This window comes from Hemitrygon akajei, unplaced genomic scaffold (genome assembly GCF_048418815.1).
Source record: "Hemitrygon akajei unplaced genomic scaffold, sHemAka1.3 Scf000103, whole genome shotgun sequence".
Classification (NCBI taxonomy): Eukaryota; Metazoa; Chordata; class Chondrichthyes; order Myliobatiformes; family Dasyatidae; genus Hemitrygon; species Hemitrygon akajei.
In genome coordinates this window covers 1842385-1858925 of record NW_027331989.1, presented here as the reverse complement: position 1 = coordinate 1858925, position 16541 = coordinate 1842385, and the positions used below count along the sequence as shown (strand labels likewise).

At 44.5% G+C, this 16541-nt stretch overlaps 1 pseudogene; it reads left to right on the top strand.

The window, feature by feature from the left end:
* The first annotated feature begins 11049 nt into the window (after window positions 1-11049).
* LOC140723182 (lysozyme g-like) lies at window positions 11050-12845 on the top strand (annotated as a pseudogene).
* Window positions 12846-16541: the final 3696 nt, after the last annotated feature.

Sequence of the window (16541 nt, the reverse complement as noted above, 5' to 3'; positions counted from 1 at the left end):
TATTGGTCTTTGCAATGGCTAGGTAGAGTGTGGGCAGGAGATGTTTCCTGTATTTGGGAAATCTAGGACCAGAGGCAACAACATCAGAATTCCTTTAGCCAAATAGTGATGAATCCGTGTAAACCACGGCCACAGGCGGCTGTGGAGGCCAAGACATTGAGTATATCTAAAACGGAGTTTGAGGTTTTCAATTAGTTAAGTTTAACTGTTCGGTAGCAGGCAGGAGTATGGGTTTATTCCACATTCAGTAAATCAGCCATGATGGAATGGCGAAGCAGACTCGATGGACCAAATGGCCTAATTTTGCTTCTATGTCATGTGGTCTGAAAGAGATTTATTAGATCACAAGGGGCCTCAATAAGATAAACAGCAACGCTCTTTTGCCCAGGATGAGGAACTCTAAAGCTATCGGGAGAGGTATAAGGTTACCGCGGAAATTTCAGTCCCAATCTTTGACCAACCCGTGAAATATTGCCCCACAACTAATGGCCCCTCTGAATCTGTGCTCCACCTGCTGCGTGACTTGGGTTCTCCTTTTCCTCTCTCTTCACCTTCTGGGTGAGCAGTTGGCTGAAAGTTGTTTTGTTTTCCTGGACTCCACATCCAGATAACGAATAACGCAACAGCTGCTTCAGCCACCCCCGTCCTTCAGTGAATATGTTCTCTCGGTGCATTCCTGAGTGTACGGAATGATGTACGGCCAGTGCCAGAGACGGAGAGAGGTGATATCGTCCCCAAGTTTGAGACTGAGAGTGGAACCTGTGGTGGATGATGTTGCCCTGCACCACGTGTCCTTCACCCCCTCGGTATGCGAGGCGGTGGGTGTGAGATGGGCGTTGGAGTAGCCTTGGTGAAATTCCACTTCGTCCGTAGTCACTGCAGTCAGTGTGGCGTAGTGGAGAGAGGATGTGTTTAAACTGTGCTTGTGGTTGGCTTGGTGGCGAGCTGACCGGCTTTGTCCTGGATGGTATCAAATTTACTGCGAGTCATCGAAATCGCAGTCTTGAGAGTACCAGCACAGTCCTGAACTGTACACAGTGAAAATGTAACGTGGTATATGTTGGGGCATAGACTACCTGCACCCAGGGAATTCGAAAGGGTCCCAAGACGTTTCGGACCAGTAGACTGTACCATGCTAACATGTTGGATGTTGGAGACATAGACTAACTGCATCCAGGAAAGTCGGGAGGGTCCCAGCACCGTCTTTACCTGTAGAACGTGAGAAGGTAACGTGGTAGATTTGGGACATGATTTAACTGTGAAAGGAACTGGAACCCACCCAGAATGCTTCTGACGTTTAAAGCATGGGAAGCCCTTGGTAGCTGGCTAGACGGGACCCTCACCACAGGAACTCCAACTTCTACTTTGTCACCATAAACAATCGTGAGATTTGTTTTCTTGCATTTCAATAGAATAATAACCATAACCGAATCAATGAATGAACGCCCAAATAAGGTGTTCACCAGAGTGCAGAAGACAACAAGCTGTGTAAATACCAAATGAAGAGAGATCATAATAAATAAAAATGAGCTGAATATCGAAACAATGAGATGAAGTGTTCTTGAAACTGAGTCCATTAGTTCGGGAAGCATTTCACTGATGGGGCAGGTGAAGTTGAGTGAAGTAATCCCCTTTGGTGCAAAACCCTGTTGGTTGAGGAGTGGTAACTGTTTCTGAACCTGCTTGTGTGAGACCTGAGGCCCCAGTACAAGCACGTTGATGGAGTGCCGAGAGGACAGCATGTCCTTGATATTGGGATTTCCTGTTGACGGCGGCAGCTTTCCTGCCTTAGCGCATCATGTAGATGTACAGAATAGTTAGGAGGCATTCCTGATGGATCGGGCTGTATCAGTTACTTTTTGTAGGATGTTTTGTTCAAGTGCATTCGTGTTTACATTCTGAAAAGGCCAATAAGTTGTCAATAATGGAATGCATGGGTAAATCCTAGCAAGGACAGATGCATTCATGATATTATCATGTGTCTCTCTAATTATTTCTGTATCTGTTGATACAGAATATATCGTTTTATCTCAGTTGTGATAGTTATGCTCATTTACCTACGTTGTGAAAATCAATGCACTAAAGACACAAAATAGTGCACAGATATTTCTAGGTAACTTTATGATAAAGGAAACCAATCTAAACAGATTGCAGATAAGAGAGAATAAGGTGGCTGTGTTAATCGGTGGGATAGTCTTAGGTTACAGGATGATTTTGAATACCGGGGAAAATCTACAGAAAAACCTGCCCACTCATCTCCTTTATCTCTCCCTCCCACCTCCCCACATTTACACGTACTCCTTCGTTAACGGTGTTCGCCGTTAAGAACAGAAACAAAGTTTTGAACCCTGGTCTACATTATCATTGCTCCATATTTTTATGAAGTTATATCAAGTTTCTCCTGAGCCCCTAACGTTCCAATAAAAGCCCATGATTGTTGAAACTCTAAACTCCTGTTCATGAACCTTGGGACAGGCAGCATCCTGGTAAGTCGTAACTCTACACTATGAAAAGTTACCTTAAGGAGATCGGAATTGCACAACTGTATTCCAAGTGTGATCATCAATGTGTCATGAAGCTACAATAGGATTCCATTGATCTTGTGTTCTCTTCTCCAGCCAATAACGACATTTCAATAAAACAGGCCTTCACCATTTTGATTGCTTGCATACATTCATTCCGGAGCACAGAGCATAGTGAAGTACAGCACTGCAGTCCATTCGGCCCACAATGTTGTGCTGCACATTTAATCTGTTCTAGAATCAATCTTAACTCTTCACTTCCGCATGGACGTTAAATGCTTAATGGGGTAGAAAGCCTGGAATTCAATTGTAATCAAGGTGGGGGCAGCAGAATACTGATTGGATGAGGACTACCTAATCAGAATGGGTGGACGACCGAGATCATGCTCTCTCACTTTTTTGGGGATATGAGCGTGGGACAACGAATTCGACTGATTTCGTAAAGGTGATAACTGATGCCAAGATTAAGGATAGTCTTTGTTATCGGTTCAAATATCGAACAGGTTTTCAATGACATGCAGTTCGAAGAATTTCAGGTCTGTCTGAAGAGTATCGCATGGGAAACATCCATGGACATTGATGAAACTTTGCCTGGCAACTGCAAGGCACCAAACGACGTGCAGCTAGTGGACAACATGCTTCAAACATACGAAACCATGAAGTGTATCCTGCCACTGAAGCTTCATTTTCTACATTCCCATTTAGACTTCTTTCCTGTAAATCGTGGCGCTGACACTGAGAAACGTGGCTAATGGTTTGACCAGGACACTGCGGTCATGATGAAACACGGCAACTGGAATCCATCAATGATGGCTGATTATTGTTGGTTACTAAGCAAGAAGCCCAAAACACTGAGCAGACGGAAATCTTCAACAAAACCTTTTATGTCATTTGAGCTATTGCAAATCATCAGCACCGTCATGCAAGTAAACATTTTATTTTCAATGACAGTTAATTTCTTTTTTATCCAAATTCCAACGTGATACATGTAGTCAGAAATTATACTTCTGTTCAAACATAAACAAAGACAAAATTCTAAGGAAGCAGGAAAATACTTATTATTCAGTGTAATGAGTATATCTATATATGGCAAGTAATGCCTTCTGTGTGCCAATTTAATCTGTTGTTCTTAATCTTAATGTTGTTGTGCTGCATTCGGGTTAACAATTATTTCATTTTTCTTTGAAATTGTTCATTTGGAATAATATTTAATAAGTTTTAAATCTTGATGCTGCCAGAAGAAATGATAGATTCGGGTACAGCTACAACGATTGAAAGTCTGGTACGTGGTAGAAAATGTCTAAAGAGTTTTGACCCAATGCAGGCGATGACACCAACTGAGGATAACAGCTTGGATGGCGCAGGCATGTTGAGCCATAGGAATGTTTCAGGTCCGTATGCCGGACTGGCTCTTGAGGCAATGGTGAAGTTAATACAGTCGGACTAATCCTTGTTCAAATTGCCCGATAGTAGTTACACGTGTAATGCTCTGGTTAAGTACACGTTGTATTGTATTATACTGCTATGCTGTTAGGTATTTTTAGTTTAGCAAGTTTTTGATTTTTTTCTACAATAACAGCATTTCCTGTTGTTAAACCTCATGGACTAAATTTCTGGCTTTGGCTAAAGTTGAGGAGCCATATGCCAAACTTAGGAATGTCGTGTCAGCCAACCAAGTTCGTTTTAGAGCATTTCGTAACATTACACCCAGTGGGTGCTATGGAAGCTTCGAGAGAGCTGAGCGGGATCAGATTTCCGAGGGACAGCAGCCGCGTTTGGTGTGTGGAAAACAGCACAAGGGTAGACGCTTGGAGGAGACACCTGAAGGGCAGACCCGATTGCCAGGAGTGCTTTGTTCAAAATAATATTTTCAAGGAGGAAATGCCATTAATTCTGAGTTAGCCAGTTTGCACATGACGATCTTTGAGGGAAGTTCGATCTGTGGCCGGTGAATGGAATCCATCATCGTGAGTAAAGTGATACAGTCAACTGGTACAGAACGGAGCTCCAACATTTATGTACACCCTTAGACTGCTTTATCTGCAATGGGCCCTTTAGTTTTTTTTATAATTATTATTATTTTCTTTTATGCCAATGCACGATCTGTTATATCCGGATGAATGACAACTGTGCATGGGGCAGCATTCACCCGGCAATCACCAGAGTTAAAGTTCCCTCATTTCAACATTCAAGCTTACTTGTTTGGTTGATACCAAATTATACCGACCCAAGATGTGTTATTTATGGAAGGCGCTGAGTCATGTGGGGGTCAGCAGAGTTAGTTAACGTGCCAACTTTGTGACGAGCTACGTGAGAGGGTCACGCTAGAATTAAATCTGTTATGCGACATGAGAGAATTGGCGAAGAAGTGATGTAATCCATAAGTTCAGGGCCTTCTATTTGAAAAGGGAAAATGGGTCCTTGGATGTCAGTGTTACTGCCGACTGGAAAATGGCAAGAGAATGTAACCACTTACAGAGAGAGAGAGAGAGCGAGAGAGAGAGAGAGAGAGAGAGAGAGAGAGAGAGAGAGAGAGAGAGAGAGAGAGAGAGAGAGAGAGAGAGAGAGAGAGAGAGAAAGAGAGAGAGAGAGAGAGAGAGAGAGAGAGAGTAGTTTGCCGTATTCTCCTGTGCAGTGTTTTTACAAGAAAAGTGAACTCTGCACTTGTCAATACTCTTCCGAGTTTGTCTGTCTGGCGGCAGTGGTCAGAGAAACAAAACTTGTGATATGCAGCAGCTTCTCAAACGAACTTTCACCAACTGCTCCCATCACGGAGGGGGTGGGTTAGGTTAACTTTATGCTACTCGTTGTCGAAGTGTGACCCGCAGGCTAGTGTAGGGAAGGAGCAGATTTGGAAGAAACCGTGTGGGTGGGGTTCAAGCTTAGGGGTTCAGGCTCAGGTGCTGTAGGAAGGATCTTTCTCGGGTCAGCCACTCCTGTCACCGCTCACAGCCCTGGCGGTGAGGCAGGGGGATACAAGTGCTGAAGCAGCCGGGAGGGCACCGGACAACAATCTGTGAACCTCGAGCTCCTGAATAATTCGCAATAAACCAGCAATGCCAGACAAGAAGAGCAATGAGCCGTGCCCTGGCGCCTTGTCGTACCTCGCAGGATTGGTTTATTGTTGACACCTGTACCGAGGGACAGTGATAGTCTTGTCTTGAATACCGTGCACAACAATCACTACATTGCACAGGGCATTGCGGTAGGAAAAGGTAAAACAATAACAGAATGCAGAATAGAGTATAACTGCCGCAGATAAAGTGCAGTGCAGTTAAACAATAACGATGTCGTGGCGCATCGCACGGCAACTTTGAAAGATTCAAAGGTTTTTTTTATTATCAAAGCACACATCCATAGGCAAATCTGATTTTTTAAACATTTCTCAGAGAAGCACGAGTCAAAGAAAGTACATGAAATTAATTCAAGGAAAAACATTGAAAGAGAACCCAAACCCTTCCCTACTGAAAAGGAACATCATCCTGATCACCTAATTCCCCGCACACCCCCCCCCAAAAAAAAAAAACACCGCACGAAACGACGAAACAGAGCAGGAGCATTTGCTTCATGTCCCGAACGAAAAAGAAGACTTTTAGAATACTTAACTGAGCATTAACCTCGAAACTTCTTCCCCTCACACAACAAAACCGAAAAGGAACCGCCGATAAAAACACAGAACATAAATATCATAATTCTGAGAAAGTCCAGAGTCTGTAAACGCCGCTTCATCCTCTGATATCATCCACATTCATCCAAAGACGGAGACAAGACACAATCAAAGAGGCGTACCCGCCGTCTACAGAAACCCTCACTGTGATCGGTCACTTATAGATTCCCACTCTGACAGGCAGCCGGCGCTGAATTCTCGCTCGCGTTTCGCATTTACCAAGATATCTCGAACTTCCTCGGCAGATTAATGGACTCGTTAAACGGCGAAACGGTGTCGAACAGCAATTCCCGCCATGCATCGATGTTTCTTCTCATCGTGGTCGTCTGATTATGCACTCTTGTCACAGAATGTTCTCGGAGCCGCCAAAGCGCTGGAGCAGTCAAACCATCTCCAGGCTGTAAAAGGCAGCCTTTAACTGTCCCAGGAACACGGTAAAGATGGTGGAAAAAAACAGACTTAAAAGAACTCAAAAAATGTATATATGTTAGTGTCCTGTTAGAGAGATGTCGACTTAGAGAGCGTTTCTTTGGCATTTTTGTCTGTTTTGGAAGAAGCTGGTTGGATTCTAACCCAGGATCACTCGCCTCGATGTCCAGTGCCGATGCCAGTACATCACCGGCCAGATAGACAATAAGGTGCAAGATCCTAATCCACTAGATTGACGTCAAGTCCATCTACTCATATTAGGGATATTCTTATCACTTAAGACTATTATAGAACATATTCCTTGTCCTTATAACAGTGGGTAGAAACTGTCCTTGAGCCTGGCAGTGTGTGTTTTCATACTTTGGCATCTTCTGTCCAACTGGAAGGGAGAGAGGATGGGTAGGACTTGGAGTACACTAGCTACTCTACCAAGGCACTGGAAGTGACGACAGAGTCCACGGAGGGGAGGCTGGTTTCCGTGACGTGTTGAGCTGCGTCCAGAACCCTGTGCAGTTTCTCAAGGTCACAGGAGGAGCGGTTTGCAGTACCAAGCCATGATGTGTCCAGTCAGGATGCTTTCTGTCAAGGTGGACGTGGCTGCAGAGGTGTGGACTGCCACATGTACATGGCTGGATAGGGGAACGGAATCGCGATGAGGTCCCACAAGATGTCTCCATGATCATTTGGTGAAACTGGGTGACTTCCGTCTGGCTTTGTGTCTTCAATAGGGAGAGGACCTCTCAGTCCCCGACGTGCGTCCAGCTTCTTGTGTTTGAAGGAGGAAGTGCTGTGGCCGTTCCTTTCTGTTGATAACGATACCCAGCTATCCGGGTGCAGAGAAAACAGCCACCAACAGCTCTCCAACCAACTGCTTCTCGGGACATCGCAGAACCAGCCTATTCCCGTAGGTTCCTTCTCACCGGACAACTCTGGTCGGGTTGCATGTGGAGTATTGCATTTAGTTTCAGGGTGACGAGGATTTGGAAAAAGTATAGACGAGATTGTAAGGAGGACCTTTAGGAGGAGAACTAGAAGTTGCACAAACTTGGATTGTTCTGGTCCGAGTGGCGGAAGCCAAGGTGAGAACTGAGAGGATCATTATTCTCAAAATAGTAAGTGTTGTTGCCGCTTTTTCAAGCTCTGGTTAGGTTCCATCTGGATTTTAAAATTAGTTTCGGTCGCTCCATTATAGAAAGGAGGACAAGGCTGCGGAAAGTGTTTGGAAGAGGTTTATAGACAAGAGATCTATGAGGAAGATTTGCACGAACTCCTGTTATCCTTTCCAGAATGGCAGCCACCAACGGGAGATAGAGAGGCTGATAAGAGTCATAAATACAGTCGGCAACTGTAACCTTTCTCACAGCATTAAAGTACCAGATAACGGAGGACATGCAGTTGAGGTGAGAGCGGAAAATGTTCAAAGGAGATGTGTGGCGAAATGTTTAAAATAAAACAGAGAGTTGCGTGTGTCTGGAAATCATTTCAGGCGTGGTGGTGAAGGCAATGGTGTTTATGAGATTCTGCGATAGGCAAACAAATTCACAGAGAAGGGACGGGTATAGACAACGCGGAGACAGGGTGATTAGTTTAACTAGGTATCACAGGCTTAACCATATCAGCCCAACATCACAGAGTAAATGTTCTCTTCCTGCCCCACACGGTCTAACTGAAGAAATAATCACTGATGAGGGAAATTTATTTTCCACTCCATCGTGAATATCACGTCGTTCATTCTGAGTCTGTGACCCATGGTAATAGAATCTCATTCAAGGGAAACATCCTCCCAGCAATCGGTCTGAATTACCTGAAAGAACCGATCAATTCTTCTCATAATTTAAAGAAAACAGTTCCAGCTTATTCACTTTCCCCTTACACATACAGCCTACCATCTCTTGAAGCATTCAAGTCATTGTGAGGAAAAGTCCCTTCACTCTCTCCGTTGCAGGGATAACTTTCCTGAGGAACTGTAACTAGAAATGGAAAAAATATTTAACGTGCATTTAGGCAGAGGGATTCCTTTAATGAGGCATCACTGATTTAATCTCGTCAGCCCACCGTTACAGACAAAATGGCCTCCTCCTGTCCTGCAGCTTTGTATGTTTTACCTGGAGAAGGAATCATTGATTGAGGACATTAGTTTACCACGCATTCCTGAATATCCGTTCCTTCATGCTGGGACAATGACACACGGTAATAGAATTCTCATTCAGGGGAGACATCCTCCCTGCAATTGGTCTGAATGGTCTGAAAGAATCCAGCATTTCTCCTCACAATTCCAGAGAATACAGACTCACTCTCCCCACACGCAGCAAGCGGGCCATCCCAGGACTTAGACCTCTCAGTGTAAGCAATAGTCTCGCACCCTCTCTTTAATCGGTAGAACTTTCCCAAGGAAATGTAACAAGACATGAAACTAATATTCAACGTGAATTCTCACCACACCTTGTAGGACACCTCCCAGTAAGACATCTTTGTACCTCTTCTCCAAACCTCCTGCATCACAGCACAAGATACTGCTTTTTGCTTCCTAATTATTTGCGGTACCTGTATGTTAACTCTTAGTGACCTGTTGACAAGGACCGTGAGGACCCTCTGAACCTTTCAATCTGTCCCCATATAAATATGGATTTTCTAGTTTGTTCCACTAGGAATGGATGGCCTCACATTCCCCTATATTCTGTCCGTCTGCCACATCTTCATTCCTTCACTTCTGTCTGCATCCCCAAACCATGGCTGCGCCCTTCTCACCACTAACCCTGCCATTCAGATCAGTGCAACAGCAACATGGATATAATAAAGTTGGTCCTCACATTGAAAACTCCAATGTAGACTGTGAACAGCTGGCGTCTCACTCACAATCCCCGAGTCACCTAAATGTTTGAACGTGGTCCATTTATTTCCTCTATCTAACCTTGACCTGCTGACTAATTATCACCCAGGCATATTATCAAGAACCCCGTGTGCTTATCCAAACCTTTTTTAAGTTCTTCCAATACCACATTCATCAGTTCCCAATTTTCCATCTGTCTGTCCAATCCTGAGCCCACACTGACTCTGCCAGCCCCGTGGGTGAGGATCTGGGGATTTGGTCTGTATCCCTACCTGTTGGATACTTGTACAAAATTCAATGTAAATATTGACGGTTCAGTGTAAACCGTTGTATTGGTAATCTGTGTCTCGGTCTTGGGTTCAGTGTGGCACTGAGTCTGAATTTCTCTGTTGTCTGAAACTGTGCAACTGATGAGCTGTCGGTGTCTCTGTGCTCTGTAACACAGCTTGTGTGTGAGAGAGGAGCGGCTGCTTTGGTTCCTCGACAGGAGGGAATATCGGAGTTGATTGAAATTTTTCCCTGTGGGTAGGAAAAGGAAACAGGGTCAGTGAGGGAGACGGTCGCCTAAATCGGCTGTTGCACCCTGTACCATTGTCAATCTGTCGGTATGTGTCTCTCTTTCTTTGGCACATATATAACATTGCATGTGACGCTTGTCTTTCTTTCATTCACTTTCAGCTATCCTGCGTTATTGACCATCCTATCTAAATCTCCCAAATTAGAGACAAAATTTTAATATTCAATATTTAATATTTCCTTTGCAGATCGAAGCATTTCTTCGTAATTTTCGTTTGACCTCTAACAGCTTTGAGATGCTCTAAAACGCTTATTACATTAGGAACATCTCAACATTTTTGAGGAACTCCGCAGAGCTTTGTCAACACATTGCGTGTGGTGCCTTGGATTTCCAGAATCTGCTGGTGATCTCATGTTTTGTACATCAGCATCGCGGTCGTCAGACCACTGCCATCACGTGTGTGTGTGTGTGTGTGTGTGTGTGTGTGTGTGTGTGTGTGTGTGTGTGTGTGTGTGTGTGTGTGTGTGTGTGTGTGTGTGTGTGTGTGTATGTGTGTGTGTGTGTGTGTGTGTGTGTGTGTGTGTGTGTGTGTTTGTCTATGTCTGTGTCCGTGTATGAGTGTGTGTGTGTTTCTGTGTGTGTGTGAGTGTGTGGGGAGGGGGGCAGGATGATGCTTAAAATAGAAAACCGCAGGGACAGAAGTTAGGGATCGAATGTGTCGTTCAACTGTACTTACAAATGGATAATTAGTGATCAAAAGACTGAAATCTGTAAATGTGGCTGTTTCGGGTCTTTGTCATTAGAGCTCCGACATTCTTTTCGCTGGATGAGCCACCGCTGAGGTAATGCGTAGGAATTTATAAGTACTTATCTTCATTCGGTCCAATATTTACATCTTTTCTCCAGAGAAAAGGTTTTGAAACACTATGTTTGTTTAAGTGACTGTGGTCAGTCAGTCAGCGCAGTAACCGTATCTCTGGAGACTGATGCTTGTATAAATCAGCGCCGTTTTGAATACATTTGCTAAGAGGATCTGACGAAGCTGTGAATTGAGCAGCAACACAATTGGCAGATTATCACCGAAATGGGGTATCCTGTCCTCATGCGGATAGGAGAAGTTTACTATCCTTTTATTTCAGTCTTTGGAATTCCCGGCAAACAGCCGTATCAGCTGCCGTTGGTGGGAATTGAAGTTGAATATCAATTTAGTGATTGTTTCTGTCGCTGGTTTCCATTGCCAAATGTCCAGTCCAAGTGTTCGGCATTCTAGGAATGGAATCGAAACCAGCAACTATGGATTCTGATACCTGGATCTAAAAATAAAAGGCTGTATGAATTCAGCAAATCCGCCAACATCGGAGGACCTCAGTGGGACAAGCAGATTTCTTCCAGTGTTTTGTGCTCAATAATGTGATGTTCGGGTCTCTGCGCTTTTGCTCTCGAAGCAGTTACACTGCACTTGCAAATATTGTACTTATACTGCCGCGGAGATGATACTAATTGATTGTCTGCATTGGTATGTGAGCGGTTGTGTGAGGTACGAGTAAAGGTAACGATTCAGCAAATGTGAGGAGCTTCATGTTGCACCATGAAAATTAAGGATTTTTACTAATTGTGTGCGGTGTGACAGAAAGTGAGGTAGTTGCTGGACAACGCAATGACGTCGTTGCTGATCAATTAACAAAATCGACGTGGTCATTCATAACTATCAATACTGTGAAATGTATTCTATTGTCCACATCTGACACCGCTACAGACACCTGACTGCGCCACCGAGTCTGCTACTGGACGTTGAATTCCTCTCCCCGGCTTCCCTGTGATGGATATTCAGTTGGAGGCTTCAGGTATATCTTTGTAACAACACACACAAAAGTACTGTGGACGTTTCGCGCCGTCTTCTTCCCTATAGATGCTGCCTGGCCTGCTGCGTTCCACCAGCATTTTGAGTGTGTTGCTTGAATTTCCAGCATCTGCAGATTTCCTCGTTTTTGAATGTATCTGAGAGGCTGTATCAGACTACGCGCTGACTGCTGCCTCAATCAAAGTTCTGCTGTAAAGTCGGCGAGCTGGCAAATGTTGGGACAGGAAACAAACACGGGAAATGCTGGAAGCACAAAGCCCCAAACGGCATGTAGAGAAAGAGAAAGAAGCAGTATAGAAAACAGCCTGTGTAGTTGTGCTTGAATGTGACTGGTAGATGTTGGGACTTTGGCTTGTGAGGCTTTACTCAAGAGGCAGAAGTACAGATGTAATCACCCCACGCATCTGTGTGAGCTTGTAAAGGTGTCATCAGCCAACATTTTATCAGAACACCATTCTACCTTCTGTAGCTACCAGTAACAGAACTATGTCAAGACTTTGTAGGTACGGAGACATTACAAGGGTTGACAAAACAGGCGCTTCCCAGGTCACTGCAAACCAGGACGGCCTAGGGTTCAGTGGTGTTGCGGCTTCTCAAAAGATGATGGAGACTGATCTTCAGAGGGCAAATCGTTGCAAGTCTTCGATATATCAAGTTGCCCATGCCCTCCAAATCGATCCAGCCCCCATTGGTTCTATAGCATCCCTTGAATCTCGAGTAGGCAATGCCTTGGTAAATGGCTGCGGTAACCATGGGAATGCATTTGGTCCCATCCAGGTTGACAAACGCTGGCATTCACTTCGTGGATCTTATGACAGCAGAGAACATCTTACGCAAGGAACAGAGACATGTGGTAGGAATGTTTGGAGCCATTAAACAAAAGTTTCCAAGCTGGACCAAAGAGCAGCAGCTTAAAGGTGAGCTTGCTGCTTACAACATGGGTCCGGATAATGTCCATGACTACCATAATGTGGGATGCTTATTCAACAGGCCATGACGACTCTGATAATGAGAAATAGTTAGTCGTGTCATGGGGGCTCTCTGAAACAGATAAAAGGAAATACACATTAACATCTTTCCCACATATTTTATTTCGTCTGGATGAGTGGTTCCGTGATTTGCTGTTTCTGTTGTGTCCTTCGGCTGTTCTGTCGCTGACAGGTAGTCGCATGGAAGTTGATGATTTTTAATGCAAGAATCCCGCAATCAGCGTCGAGTTTTGTTCATTTCCTTCATATCAGACTCGGATGACGCCGACAGAAATTATTCCAACCATTAATTGACTCTGCGGTTACCTAGTTTTATCTTGTGGCTGCCTTTTCATATTTTGGTCATCAGAAGGGAATCCGAGTTCAAATCATTTGACTTTATTTTAATGCGTAAACTCAGCCAGATCTTGACTCTCTGTTCACCCTTCTACCGCTACATGCAGCAAAATAGTGGAAATATTTCACGATCCCCGAAAACTGCTGCATTGGGTTCTGTTCAGTATTTTCTCAATTTGCTATTTCCCCTCTTTCTTCCAGCGAACCCGGTGGCGATTGTGATCCTGTCCCGGGGAAAGTGCGGTCTCTCCAAATGTGTAACTCTCTACTTGGTGGGAATGACAGCGGCCGATCTCCTGGTCGTTATATCCCAACCGCTACTGATGTGGACTGCTTGGATTTACTTTCCACAATCAATCTTGTTCATCACTCCTGTGTGCAGTATCGCTAGATTTTTGCGAGCACCGCGGCCTCTGTCTGGCTGACTGTCTCTTTCAACTTCGATTGATTTGTAGCTATTTGCTGTGAGAAGCTGAATATAAAATATTGCACCGAGAGAACCGCTGCTGTGGTTATCGGGACAGTGAGTGTGCTGACGTGTTTGGAGAGTGTCCCATGGGGTTTTACCTCTGAGCCTCTTGTAATAATTGTTGGTGTTCCCTGGTACTGTGTTCTTACACCGAGCTACAAAAACTCTCCTTCATGGGCGGCTTTTGAGATGTTTCACCGTATTTTAACACCATGTGCCGCTTTCTTTCTGATTTTGATGCTCAATATTCTGACAGCCAGGCCAATTCTGATGGCTAATCCAGCACGCAGGCGGCTCCGAGGACAAAAAAGTGAAGAGAATGACAAGGACCGGGAGATGGAGAACCGACGCAAATCCATCGTTTTGCTCTTCAGTATAACGGGTAGTTTCATATTGTTGTGGGGAACACGTTTGGTATTTCACATCTATCAACGGATTTCAAAGAGTTTTGTTTATTATTCTGTCATGAATCCCGTTTACATTATAGAAGAGACATCGGGACTGCTGCAGATCCTCAGTTCCTGCACCAACACGTGTATTTACGCCATAAATCAGAGCAAATTCAGAGGGGATCTCAAGAATGCGGTGAAATACCCACTGAATCGGATTTTGAAACTCATTAAACGATAGAAATAAAGACTGTGCAGTAGTACAATTCAGCTGCCTTCATGCCCCTATTCTGTACTCCCACTTGTGAGTAAACGGAAACAATATGATGAACTGAGTTACAAACAAAGCAGGAGAGCATCTGTTGATGCTGGAAATACAGAACAGCACGGACAAAATCATGACGGTTGTCGGCCCGAAGAGTTGAATGTTTACTCTTTTCTATCTGCTGAGTTGCTCCAGCATTTTCTGCGTGTTGCCTTATAGTTATAAAACAACTATTTACAGCCGATCCCGACGACAGCACCGGCCTCAACATCCCAGAAAACTCCAAAGAACCATAGAACACTACAGCACAGTACAGGCCCTTCAACCCTCCACGTTGTGCCGAACCATATGATCCTTTAAAAATGTACTAAATCCACACAACCGCATAACCCTCTATTTTTCCTTCATCCCTGTGCCTGTCTAAGAGGCTCTTAAATACTCCTAATGTTTTAACCTCTACCACCATCCCTGGCAAGTCATTCCAGGCACTCACAAACCACTGTGTAAAAAAACTTACCCCTGAAGTCACCCCTAAACTCCCATCCCTTAATGTTGTTCATATGCCCTCTGGTGTTTGCTGTTGGTGCCTTTGGAAACACGTACTGAATATCCACCCTATTTATGCCTCTCATAATCTTGTAGACCTCTATCAAGTGCCCTCTCATTCTTTTACGCTCCAAAGAGAAAAGTCCCAGCTTTGCTAACCTGGCTTCATATGACTTTTTCTCCAAACCAGTTAACATCCTGGTAAATCTCCTGCACCCTCTCCGTAGCTTCCACGTCCTTTCCTATAATGGGGTGAGCAGAATTGAACATAATACTCTAAGTGCAGTCTCACCAGAGATTTGTAGAGTTGCAACATGACCTCACTACTCTTGAACTCAATCCCCCTGTTAATAAAGCCTAGCATCCCATAGGCCTTCATAACTACCCTATCAACCTGCGAAGCGACCTTGAGGGATGTAGGCATTTGAACCCTAAAGTCCCATTTTTCATCCACGCGCTTAAGTAACTGATCATTAATCCTGTACTCAGTCTTCTGGATTGTCCTTCCAAAATGCATCACCACACACTTATCCAGCTTGAACTCCATCTGCCATTATTCAGTCCAACTCTGCAGCCTGTCTATATCCTCTTGTAACCTTCGACCACCTACAGTTCCATCCACAACTCCTCCAATCTTCGTGTCATCCGCAAACTTACTCACCTATCCTTCCGCGTCCACATCCAGGTCACCGATAAAAATCAGAAATAGCACGGGTCCCTGGACAGATCCCTGCGGCAGTCCACTAGTCACCGACATCCAGGCAGAATACTTTCCTTCCGCAACTACCCTCTGCTTCCTTCCTTCAAGCTTTTCTTTTATATCCAAACAGCCAAGATTCTGCTTATCCCATGACTAATGACGTACTGGATGAGTCTTTCCTGACGGACCTTGTTAAATGCCTTGCTAAAGTCCATGCAGACCAGATCCACTGCCCGGCCCTCATCAATTTATTTTGATACCTCTTCAAAAAACTCAATCAGGCTCGTGAAGCACGATCTTCCCTTCACAAAGCCATGTTGACTATTCATGAGTAGACTGTACTTCTCCAAATGCTTGTAAATACTATCCTTAAGAATTTTTTTCCAGTAATTTGCATACCACCAACGTAATACTCACCGGTTTATAATTCCCAGGTTTCTCCCTATTACAATTTTTTATAAACAAGGGTAATACATTTGCCATTCTCCAGTCCTCCGACACTTCCCCTGTAGCCAAAGAGGATTCAAAGATCATAGCTAAACCTCCGGCAATCTCTTCTCTCTATTCCCCTAACAATCTGGGTTGTTGTGTTATATCCGGCCCTGGGAATTTATCAATCTTGATGTTTAAGAAGATTCAGCACTTTTTTTTCCCTTAATCTCCACATTGTCCCGCACACAGGCCTGCTCTATTTCGACCTTTACCCTGATCAAGATCCATTTCACTTGTAAATTCTGAAGCAAATTATTCGTTTAGGACCTCCCCAACATCCTCCGCCTCCAGGCACATGTTGCCCTTTTTATCCTTTAGCAGTCCCACCGTCGTTCTCATAATCCTCCTGTACTTCACATACGCATAGAATGCCTTGGGGATGGCCAAGGCTGTTGCATCGGGACCCAACTGCGAGACACATGCACTGAAGTCCGGGAAACAAGACGAGACGGAACCAAAGGACGGGACGGGATGCAGTCTAGGCAAAGGAATTCCGGCCAGGACGAGGGTTTGGGACCGAGAAGCCTGG